Raw genomic sequence first — 12,975 nt, 5'->3', positions numbered from 1 at the left:
GTGGGATCTGAGTTACTACAGAAAATTATTTCCTGGGTATCTGGCTGGTGAATCTTGCCCATATGCTCAGGGTTTAGCTGATCGCCATATTTGGGGTCGGGAAGGAATTTTCCTCCAGGGCAGATTGGAAGAGGCCCTGGAGGTTTTTCGCCTTCCTCTGTAGCATGGGGCATGGGTCACTTGCTGGAGGATTCTCTGCTCCTTGAAGTCTTTAAACCACGATTTGAGGACTTCAATAGCTCAGATATAGGTGAGAGGTTTTTCGCAGGAGTGGGTGGGTGAGATTCTGTGGCCTGGGTTGTGCAGGAGGTCAGACTAGATGATCATAATGGTCCCTTCTGACCTTAGTATCTATGAATCTAAGTATGGAGTAAGGTGCAGTGACTCAAACAGCGACAATAGCAAAGATGGATAGTTGCATGGTTAAAGCATTTGGCTGGGAATTAAGAGATCCTGGTTCTGCCACAGTCTTTGTTTATGACCTTGAATTTAGGCTGCTTTCAGTGCCTCAGTTTCACATGTATCTAGTGGGGATAACAATACCTTTCTGCCTCACAGGGATGCTCATAAATGAGACTCAATTTATTAATATGAATATGGGGGAGTGATAAATTAAGAGGATAGGTCATGGGATCTGGCTTGCGTGAGAAACTGGGCACAAACAATATGGCCACACGTCAAGTCATACATCTTGGAACATAGAAGAATCAAATGCATAACTCAGTGGTGGGCAACTTGCGGCCCACCAGGGTAATCTGATTGCAGGCTGCAAGACATTTTGCTGACAGTGACTGTCCGAAGGCACCACCCCCCACAGCTCCCAGTGGCTGTGGTTCTCTGTTCCCGGCCAATGGGAACAGCGGGAAGCAGCGGCCAGCATGTTAAGGCGAGGTTAGATCAACACTTTTCAGGGATGGTCTAGGTATACTTGGTCTTGCCTCAGCACAGGGGGTTGGATTAGATGACCTGTTGAGGTCCTTTCTAGCCCTACAGTTTTATGATTCTAAGTAGGCCATATTTACAAGATGAGGACTCTATCCTGGGAACCTGTGACTCTGAAAAGGACTTGTGGAGGTCATTGCGGATAATCAGCAGAACATGAGTTTCCAGTGTGACACTGTGGCCAGTGAAATCCTTGGATATACAGGAGAATCTTGAATAGGAGTAGAGAGGTTATATTACCACTGTATTTGGTACTGGTGCAACCGTTTTTGGAATACTGTGTCCAGTTCTAGTGTCCACAATTCAAGAAAGCTGTTGATAAATTAGAGATGGTTCAGAGAAGAACCATGGTCAGCATTTCTGGATGTCTTGTTAAACAATTATAACATTTTTGCCTTTCTTTTTGTCTATACATTTGTTAAAAATGAATACAAGAACACTTGCATTAAAGAGACACAATACCTGCACATCTACCAATGTGATATATGCCATCATGTGCCAGCAATGTCCCTCTGCCATGTACATTGGCCAAACTGGACAGTCTCTACGTAAAAGAATAAATGGACACAAATCAGACGTCAAGAATTATAACATTCAAAAACCAGTCGGAGAACACTTCAATCTCTTTGGTCACTCGATTACAGACCTAAAAGTGGCAATTCTTCAACAAAAAAACATCAAAAACAGACTCCAACGAGAGACTGCTGAATTGGAATTAATTTGCAAACTGGATACAATTAATTTAGGCTTGAATAGAGACTGGGAGTGGATAGGTCATTACACAAAGTAAAACTATTTCCCCATGTTTATTCCCCCCCCACCACCCACTGTTCCTCAGACATTCTTCAATAGCACAGATATAGGTGTGAGGTTTTTTTGCAGGAGTGGTGGGTGAAATTCTGTGGCCTGCGTTGTCCAGGAGGTCAGACTAGATGATCATAATAGTCCCTTCTGATCTAAATATCTATGAAATGGCCCACCTTGATTATCACTACAAAAGGTTCCCCCATCTCTCCCCCACCCCCCTGCTCTCCTGCTGGTAATAGCTCACCTTACCTGATCACTCTTGTTACAGTGTGTATGGTAACACCCATTGTTTCATGTTCTCTGTGTATATAAATCTCCCCACTGTATTTTTCACTGAATGCATCCGATGAAGTGAGCTGTAGCTCATGAAAGGTTATGATCAAATAAATCTGTTAGTCTCTAAGGTGCCACAAGTACTCCTTTTCTTTTTGCAGATACAGACTAACACGGCTGCTACTCTGAAACTAGAAACTGAATTCATTTTTCGTATTTGACTGAAGGGGTTTCAGGTCCCAAAACTTACCTTGAGCCATCTGCTAATTTTTCTGATTTTGCAACCATATTTTCCCTATCTTTAAGGGCCCAATCCTTCAAGCTGCTAAGCAACTCCTGGAGGTGCTGGATGTTTTCAGCTTCTCATCACTGGAGTTATTCAGCACTTGGCAGAACCGGGCCTCTGAAGTGCTGTCAAATATACAGCATAAACTGGCTGTGTGAATGCAGAAGAATGTTCAGACAGAAGTGTGATTTTTGTATTGATGGTGTCCCTTCAGTGTTTACACTACCCTTTCTAATAAAATGAAAGCAAATGAAGCACATATGGACATTTCACAGAGATTCACCAATGCTAAATATTTCTATTGTTGTTTTAGACACCAGTCTCTGTAATGGTCTTCATTCTAAACATTGTTTATTATATTTCGTTAATTGTAAATATGAAATGGAATTAACATGAAGTGTGTGTAGAATTAGCAGATGTCATGATCTTGCACTGTTGTAGCCCTCTATCTAAGATACTTCTACGGCCATCATCATCACAGTATCTGAGCACCTCATAATCTTTAATGTATTCATCCTCACAACACCACCCCTATGAGGTAGGGAAGTACTTTGACCCCCATTTTACATATAGAACAGAGACACGGGGGAGGGGGGGTGAAGTAACTTGCCTAAGATCACAGAGGAAGTCAGTGGCAGGGTATGAACTTGCACCTATGTCTCTCAAGTTCTAGTCTAATTCCCTAACCACTGGGCTGTCCCATAACTGCTAACCTCTATCCTTTGACTGTTTTCATCTCTTACTATGCTATGTCTAATTTTAGGGCCAAATCCTTCTCACCTTATCCCCATAAGTAATGAATCAGTGGGACTACGGGCATAAAAGGAGCAAGCTTTGGCCCCAGTTCCACAAGCATTGGTGCATGTGCTTGACTGGTTGCACATGAGTTGTCAGATGAATGCCAATGGTGTAGTCCTATTGCTATCACTGGGACTACTCATGCGTGTAAACGTAAGCACATGAGCAAGGATTTGCAGGATCAGGGCTTTGATTGTAAAGTCCTCAGGGCTGGGATCTGCCATTTTTCATTCGTCTGGGAAGCATAATGCAGAGCTATGGAACTGTATCAGTACTACATAATAGGCATAATAATATTTTCTGTGTCCCTCCCCACGAAAGAAAAATGTGTTGCTGATCATTAAAACTCACTGAAATCTTCCATTACTGAAATAACTAGGTGATACAATGTAGCAGCTGAGAATCAGCAGGATTCTGGGTGGCTTCATTTTTCTATGTATGCACCTACAACAAATTGATTTGCTACAACCCAGTTCCAGACATCACCTTATTTCAAGTACAGTTACCTAGGAAACCACAGTATACTGCTGGGACAAGCTGCCCACTTCTGTTCCTGTGTAAGCTATTAAAACATCAACTCTCTCTGTCCAAGAAGAGCAGCACACTGATTATTTCAACTTCTAGCAATTTCATAATTTATTTTATATCAATACAGTCTAATTATTTATATACCTGTGTGTGTGTATACACACACACACACACACAAATATACCTATCTATATTATATAATATAGATCGTACCATTGACTGTGGGACTACTGATATTGTGTGTGTATACATATCTATTATATATACATACACACATGCACTAGCTTGTATACTTATGTATATATACATATAGATAGACACTGTGTGTGTGTGTGTGTGTGTGTGTGTGTGTGTACTCATGCATGCGGTCAGTGGGACTATTCACATAAGCTGCTAAAGAACACAAAGCCATGGCAGCAAGTTAATAACTGATCTTCTTAGCCTGTTGTTTGAAGAGCATTTTTCCAGGCCCTTCCTTCAGCTACCAGAAAGTGTTCAGAGTCAGTGGATGGACTTAATGCTTCCTTTTACAGAGATGAGAGAATGAATGGGCATCCCACAGATGGGAAGACAAACCCTGCAATGTAAATCTCCCAGACTATTTTGCTCTGTACCATAACTTGTGTTGCCACATGCAGGTGTTGGCTGGACTTTTGTCCCCATCTGTGATAAATGAAGGGGTGTGGGGTAGCTCCCTTTTATGGACACCCAGCCAGCAAGTTAGCTACAATATACCTGTTAGTAACTGTTCTCTACTTGCTTTATCTGTAAAAGGTTAAAAAAGTCCATAGGTAAAAGGACGGGCGTGGGCACCTGACCAAAAGAGCCAATGGGAGGGCGAGAACTTTTTAAAATATTTCCCTTTGTCTGTCTGTGGTTGTTCTCCCAGAGAGCAGGGACAGGGCTGGGACTATGCTGTAAGAAGCTTTAAGCCAGGTATGAAATACCATCCAATCATACCTAGAAACTACTTATTAAAAACTCCCGATATGTAAGTGGATGAGGGAATGTCTAGGAAGACGTGATTAGGTTTATCTCTTTTGTTTCTTTATGGCTTGTGGACTCCTCTGTGCTAACTCCAGGTGCTTTTGTTTTGCTTATAACCTTTAAGCTGGACCTCAAGAAAACCATTCTTGATGCTTAATTATTATATTTGCTCTTTTTAAATCTAGCAATAGCCTAAGTTCCAGATGTATTTTCTTTCTTTTTGTTTTTAATAAAATTTACCTTTTTTTAAGAACAGGATTGGGTTTGTGTGTCCTAAGAGGTTTGTGCACATGTTGTTGAATTAGCTGGTGGCAACAGCTGATTTCCTTTGTTTTCTTTCTCAGCTCTTCCCCGCAGAGCAGGGGTGGGTGGGTGAAAGGGCTTGAGGGTACCCCACAGGGAGGAATTCCCAAGTGTGCCTTCCTGGGTCCAAAGGAGTTAGGGTTAGGGCAGCATCTACCCATCCAAAGTCAGAGAAAAGCTGTAACCTTGGGAGTTTAATACGAGCCTGGAGTGGCCTTGACACCATTTTTCATCAACAAAAAATATTTTGATTTTTTCAGCAGAAAAAACAAAACAAAAGTCCAACCATTTCTTTTTAGAGATGGAAATAGGCTCAGAAGCTGCCCTCAGTCAACAAAGGGGGAGACCTCTAGCATAATGCAAAGCTATGCTTGTGGAGATAGCTCAATGTCTACCCTGGAGGTTACTTGATGGAAAAGATCATAAGTATCTGATACTTTTTAGCACCCTAGCTAGAAGCCAAATAAGTATCAAGGCTAAAATGCAGGGAAATAGGGGCAGGAGGGGAGTGAAATCTACCCCTATAATCTACTGCTATAGTAATGCAGCTGCACCACTTTCATAGGGTGTTAGGAGTCACTGCACCAGTATAAGTATGGATCCCATGGCTGTTCCCCTACCCTGACCTGCACCCATCGCCACGCTCTGTGCTGGCTTATGTATAGCTAATTTATAGACTCTGTGGCAGATAGAGTGTGCAAAGAAACTCACAGTTGTGACTTATCCACTGTTGGCTACCTCTCCCCCTATCCCAGGAAGCTGCCTAATGTGGCTTAACGGGTGAAGAGAGTCTTGTGTGACCCTTTCCATCAAGGCAAATTTGACCCCAAATGAAGAATAAGGCACAGAATGGCAGTAAAGTGCTCTTAAAGCTGCAGCCGATTTTGACATTCATACTCTCACAGCCTGCTCTTCGAATTGCACATCCATCAGGAATATTTACAATCACTGTGGAAGGTTTAATTGAAACATGATCTCGCTGCCTTGACTTAGTAATTTGCTGCCTGAAATGGCTCCTGGATGGTTACTAAGTTCTCACTGAGAAGCCATTGTGAAGTATATCTGCCTTGCCAATTACGTGTAACAGCACATATTAATTTAATTTTTTTCTCTGCTTCAGCAGCTTCTTTAGCATATAAACGAGCAAGTCCACCAGGTGGCATTCTCCTGTTTCATTTTATGTTATGGTAGGTCACTGGACAGCAGCAGGTGCTGAAAGATTTTTGTGTGTGCAGTCAGCCCCCAGCCCCCACCATTGCTTTTTCAGGACATCACTTAAGCATGTACAGAAGTTCTGTTGTGAATTGGGGCCTGATCCCAAAAAACGCTGAGCTCTCTCAACTCCTTCTGAGATTCACAGGAGTGAGAACAATGAGGATCAGGACTTAAACCTACATAGATTGTTTTGTCCACAAACAGGTGTCATGCCGCAAGTCACTACCAAGAAAGCTGGATTTGTATGTGAAAGACACAACATGGCCGTAGCCCCGCCATTTTTTTTTAAAGCTTTCACTAGATTGGCCTTTTTCGTGTTCTGGGATGCAGTCCAGACCAGTAAGGGGTTGTGTCATCACCTGCCCAATAACCCTGCTGGGGTAATGCTCTGCCGCTGCATCTCCCTTGTCTGGATGCTCCCAGCCAGCATATGAGCATGCACAAAGTATCTGTGTGACAAGCAATCTTGAGTCAGCAGCTCTGACTCCGGTAGCCTGGTTGTCATACCACAGTCACACTCTGGAATCAGATTTGGTTACACCTGGCAAAATGACCCCAACACCTCCTAGTCCCGAATTTTCCCAAAATTTGCAATGTCCAGCCCTCTTCTGGACCCCTCAGAGGAATAAGGTTTGTTTGTGTCTCAAGAAACAACCTGCACAGCTTATCATTTTAGCTGGCTTTACCTATCACTTCAATTCAAACACAGCACTGGGTTGGTTTAGATTAAAAATGAAACAAGTTTATTAACCAAAGGAGATGGGATTTTAAATGAATTCAAGGATAAACGATAGAGTTAGAAATGGTTACATGCAAATAAAAGTGAAAAATGATTTATAGAAACCAAAACTTAACAAAACTACAGTCTCAGGTCAAGGTAAGATTCTTATCACACTTCCTTCCAGCAAGAGGATTGACTATCCCTCGGGTCAGGATCTTCCATAAAGCCTAAAGTGCTTTGTTCCTTTGTCTCCTTAGGTGAAAGATCACTTGGGGTTCTTTGCCCCTCTCTCTCATAGTCCAGTGAATCCTTGAAATGGATTCTTCTGAATGCTACTCCTCAAAGTAAAGCACATTCAAGCTATGAGGAAGGAGACCTGGAGTCTGTTGGTGAAGGACGTTCCATGCTGGTTTCTTCCCCCGCTGGTGTTTGCTAAAATGAAAATTGATCATTTTCCTGCAGTCTCCTCCCTCCCTCTTCCCCCCGCCACAATGCTGAGTGGTTATCTCCTCCCTTTGTTGGCTTGATTGTTTTGTTTACCTTTTATGTAAATTGTATTCCCATTGTCTTTTAATGCACATTGGAAGTACCTTTATGGTGGCAGAGCCACATTCCTTTGTCTAGGGTGGGGTAACTTCAGCCCTGCCTGGCAGGCACATTTTAAGAACATAATTCCCAGTATGTTTGTAATTTTGAATTTGTCCTCCATACATACACCATGCAATAACGCTAATGATCAGCGTGTTATTAGGTTTCTATTGATACCTTACCTGACACTTTTAAATACAGGTTATGATTGTATTGAGTTGGTGTTGTACAGTGACCTGAAACTCACTATCAGTACCAGTGAGCCCCTTGCCCTCTTGCATTGGGATTCTGTTGGGGTCACAGCCCTGTTATTCAATTCACATCACATGGGGATTAAGCTGCATGGCTCCCATTAAAATTAATGGAAACCATGTAGCTAAATCTCAGAATCCTTTGTTGGAAAGTTATCCCTTTGAATCCTGGAGAAAGATACTTATGGGTGTGTCACTGAATTGCTACTTTAACTGCTCCAAATATTAGCTTCCCTTGCTGTCGTGTGGGCTTTCCTATGTGATGCAGAGTTCTGCCTGGACTGTGCATAGGGTAGTGGAGTTTGCAGTGCCACTCAGCACTGGTGATAAGTGAAACTATTCCTAAACAGCAGTGCTGCTCATGTTGTCAGTGACTCTGACTACAGGCCCACATCAGCGGAGAAAAGTATAAATAAATACGTATATGAAGTCATGTGAATCGTATAACCTCTTTCATCTCAAAGGAGTCCCCACATGCTTTAAAACCGAAGCAAACTAATATGCAAGCTATACACATGCGCCCTTTCACTCTCCACCGCTAGGATGAAAAATGGCATTTTTTAACAGCTCAGAACAGTTTAGTATAGGACAAGAACAATACCTTATCCAGTCAAAACCTCTGCAATGCATTCCTCATTTGTTGGGACAAAGATTCATTCAGCTGAGGGATTTTCTTTTATGAAGGATGTCCCTAGAAAGAATTGCTAATCCTGGCTGTAGTAACTGCATCAATTCCTGGGACTAGTCAATGGAAACGGATGTAGCACACATTCAAATTGAATTTTTGAATGACTCTGTGCTTTGCTTTCCTGGCTAATAATACTTGCAAGGCTGTTTTGATTCTTCCATACATGTGTCTTGGAAGATTGTGTGTTTACGCTGATGGATTACTCATTAAAGATATTGTAAGTGATTGAAAGAAGGGCCCTGGCAATAGCTAAACTTCTGACAGTTCCCTGAGATGTAAAAGCAACTGATGGCTGAGAGAAATATTGATGATAGCTGCATTTGTGCCTCAACATCATTAAAGCTTGATTGCTTTTTTGGCACAATTATAAAATTAGTGGAGGAAGGAAAGTGGTAGGTAGCGAACACTTATATTTCAGTAAAACATTTACTTCATTGATGAGTTGATTCAACACTGCTTTGATATGAACAGCGTCAAGTGGCTTGAATACTGGCCAAAATGGAGTAACATTTGTGAACACGTTTTTTTCTCAGTTGCTGACATTGTGTTGGTGACAATAAAATAAAATGAAAACCCACACTGCACATTGCCACTTGTGGAAACTACTTTGTTCAAGGGTGGGGTTTGTGCTCGTCTTCCCTTGAAATGGGCATAGAGTTTGGCTCCCTGAACTAATAGACGTCCTGGTTTCTGTGGGAACCCTTGGTCTCTAAGCAGATCTCATCATGAGTGAAGGTCCAAGCTCTTTAAATGGTGTATAATTACCTGTATTATAGACAAAATTGGTAGCACTGCATTTTTTCACCCTGTTTTCAGACGTTTATAACTTTACTAAAATTTGTTTGGTCTGAAATTTTCCATGTCAGGTGACTTCCTCAAGATGAATCCTTTCAGAAAATTTCAGAAAAAATGGTTCAGCCATTTCTGATAGGAGATTCATGGAAAATATCTTGTTCTGCCCCTCTTTTAAAAAAAAATCTTATATCCATTTAATTGAGAGGCTCTGGCCTCTACATGCTTTGAAGCAGGGACCTGAAATTTGTTTTTTGATAGTTTTTTTAATGTAATTTCCTAATTTAAAAAAAATGTTAAAAGAATATTAAGGTTGAAAAATCAAGCCCTGAAAAGTTAGAATTAAAGTTTGTGCAAACCTTAGTTCAGAGTTTCTGTGTCTATGCATTATAATACAATCTTTCATTACATGATTACATGCTATTTTTTCCACAGGATCACTGCCTTATTCAGTGCACAGGCAGGATCTGCTCTCTGTATGAATCAGGGTTTTGTAGTGAAGGAGACTGTAAGATTCCTGCCTCATTTGTTGCAGAAGTTGGAAGGTACGTAGTGAATGAGGCAGGGAACAGCAGAAAGAGAAAGGGTTGTCTCATGGTTCATGCAGTTAAATGATGCCATGGGTAATTGCATTGTATCCCTGTCTCTGCCACCAAATTCCTATGTGATGCTTGAGCAAGTCATTTAAACCAGACTTTTCCAGGTGGTCACTAATTGTGCATTCCTCATGTTCTGGGTGCCCAACATGAGACATCTGGGGCCAGATTTGCAGAAGTTCTGAGTTCTCACAGCAGAAAATGAAGTTGATGGAGTTGGGCTTTGAGTCCTCTGAAAAATCAGATCATACATGCCTCAAGTTGGAGACCCAAAATTATTGATGATTTGACAGTTTGGCCTTAATCTCTCTGTACCTCACTTCCTTATCTATAAAGTGGGAATAATAATCTCACCTGTTCTCACAGGAGCATTGTGAAGCTAAATGTTTGTGAAGCACTCATACTCTAGTGATGAGTACCGTAGAAATACCCATGAAAAAGTTAATAATTTTGTGTTCAGTACAGGATTTGAGTAATGTACATTAATTAAGACCTAGGGCCTTATTTATTCTCATTCAAAGAAACGTTGATTAATGGCCCTTTCACTGAATGAGGAGGAGATCCTGTGGAAAAAAATAGCATATGATCATGTAATTAAAGACTATTGTAATTCAGATGGGTAAATAATGCATTTTTGGGTTTGGCTATTAAAAAAAAAAGTTTTGGGTTGACCCAAGAATGAAGTTATTTCAAATGTTTTGTTGAATCAGAGTTTTCTTTAAAAAAATTGCTTTTGGTTGAATGAAATGTTTCATTTTATTCCTATTTTGTCTGACCCAATGCATTTCATTTTAATTTTGAGCATTTTAAAAAATGTTTTAAACAATTAAATTAATTCAAAGGAAATTTCTAAATGAAGTTTCATATCCAAAAGTTTCATTTTGAAAATGGTGAAACAAAACATTTTATTTTTCAGATTTTTTTTTTTTACCAAAATAACTTGGTGAAATTGACATAAATTCACAAAATGCTTTGGCATAGCCAAATCTGCACTTTTTGCCTAAAAAAGTTTCAGTTAAATAATTTTGCACCCAGTTCTAATTGGAATACATGTATACAAGCCAGCCAGATTAATTCTGACATCTCTTAACTTTTGAGCGCTTGACTTTGTAATCTCAACTTTCTTTTAATGTAGCTTTATTGGTTGTAATAATACCTAGGTGCATGGAGGCCTTCAAAAATGCTTAATCAAAATCACCTGCTATTTCCTCCAAAAATAATTGTAAGCTATGACAGTAGCAGGTAGAAAAATTAGTTAGCAGGTGTCCTGACCAAAATTAAGAGAAGCATACTACTAGTTATACTTTATAATATCGATCTGCATGTGCTGATGCCACTAAGTAGTTAGGGAATTTAATCATTAATAACTTTCTCATTCCTAAACCAGCACTTTTCAAATCCATGTCACATGCTCTTGCCCTCACTGAGGATTAACTGTAAGGCATGTTTGAATTTTTAAAGAGCGCTAGTTTTGAGGTTATGAGAGAGCAGAGGAAAAAGAAGAGAACCATTTTTTCCAAAACAAAAACCTGCAAATATTTCCATGGACTCATAATTGAAAACCCTTTTGTCTGATTTTTTTTAAGACTCTGCCCCCGCCCCCCATGACCTCTGGATTGGATCAGGGAGAATATTTCATATCAGTCATTTGTTGTATGGCATCTTGGGAGTAAATTTATACTCCAGAAAACAGATGGAGAGTGAAAACCTCCCTTGTGCACCTCTTAAGTCCCTCTTAAGCCCTATTTTAATGGATAGTAGACCTTCTGTTGGCTCTCCACACAGGGAGAGCCAGCTTTCATTCAGAAAGCAAACAGAAAAGGGATGAAATAGCAATGAGTACATTGTTTGTTTTTAAATGAATCATTTGCATATTTGTGTAAGTTTGTTGCAGTATTTGTCTGTACATAGGCTGGATTAAAACTAAGCATTTGAATTTTCAGCCTGAATAAAGCTTCTTTATGAAAGTTAGAAGGATGTTGTTTGTTACTAGAATTCTGTAATGATATGATTTGTTGCCGTTACAAAGATTTCAGCTACCAGGATTTGTGCTACCAAGAGGTCAATCTCCTTTGCTGTCCACCAACATGGTACAGACACTCCTAAATTCTTAATGATGAAAACTCAAATTCATCAATAAATACACAAATCCAGTTTATATAGGAGGGCAATTACCATTTCATGGCAATTTGGGACTTGTGCAGTTTCTATTTGTGATTGTATATCTCAGTTTTTACAGATTCTGGGATCAAGATTCAAGCTGCCTTTGCTCATGTAAACCCATGTCCAGGGTCTTTGAATCAGGAGCTTGCTTCTGGTGCCTGGGAAGCAAGTTGCAAGTTCTGGAATGGAAGGGCTGGGCTATGCAACCCAGGTGGATTGCAGGAAGGCGTTGGCAAACTCTCCATATCCAAGTCTGGCGACCTGGACTTGAGCTGCATCCACGCTACAAGATGCCTGTGCTCTGACTCATGTCACAGAGAGACTTGGTCTCTGAACCACCCCACTAACAGGATCTGCAGGCTTGAGTGAAGGGGGTGTCCTGGCCTAGGTCAGACTAATTTCTATGTGAATAGAAGGGGGACTTTGGTTTAAACCTGATTTAGACCCCAAGGCAGTCGCTCCATCCAAAGAGCTGACATCCAAATGGGTGCCCTTTTTTTTACTGAAAAATGTACTGATAGTCAGTTTTCTTTTTTGTTTTTAAACTGATTGTCAGTCAAAGTTTGCTGATGGTTAGTACCCTGGCCAAAAATACCCATCAGCCTTGGCTTGCAACCCAGCCTGAGTCATCTTTGCCTTGTACATGAAAAGTATGAATATATTTGCTTTAATACTCAGTTTAGTTTTTTAAAACCATATATGTTTGTGCCCAAGACATAATTTCTTCCTGATAGAAATTCAGCAGTTCCTGAGTTAACTTCATCTTGCCCTGCTCCTCCCTTGCTCGGAGGGAAGGAGGGCCAGTCATATGCTACTGGTAACAGATTAGTCCCAGAATCGTCACCCCCGTAACCCTGCCCCTGCTCAGCTGTGCTGGTCAGTATGTTGGAAGGTTGGAGCCAAGACCACGTCCACTCTCTGTCCCTTTCCACCTACTCCTAGACCCAGGAATTAGGGAGGTGGCTATGCAGGGATGTGGGCTGGGGAGCCTTACTCCACTTATGCTCCTTCACGGCAATGATCTGGCCCTAAACCAT

The sequence above is a fragment of the Chelonia mydas genome, chromosome 2 (genome assembly GCF_015237465.2).
Source record: "Chelonia mydas isolate rCheMyd1 chromosome 2, rCheMyd1.pri.v2, whole genome shotgun sequence".
Lineage (NCBI taxonomy): Eukaryota > Metazoa > Chordata > Testudines > Cheloniidae > Chelonia > Chelonia mydas.
This window is presented reverse-complemented; position numbering follows the sequence as displayed.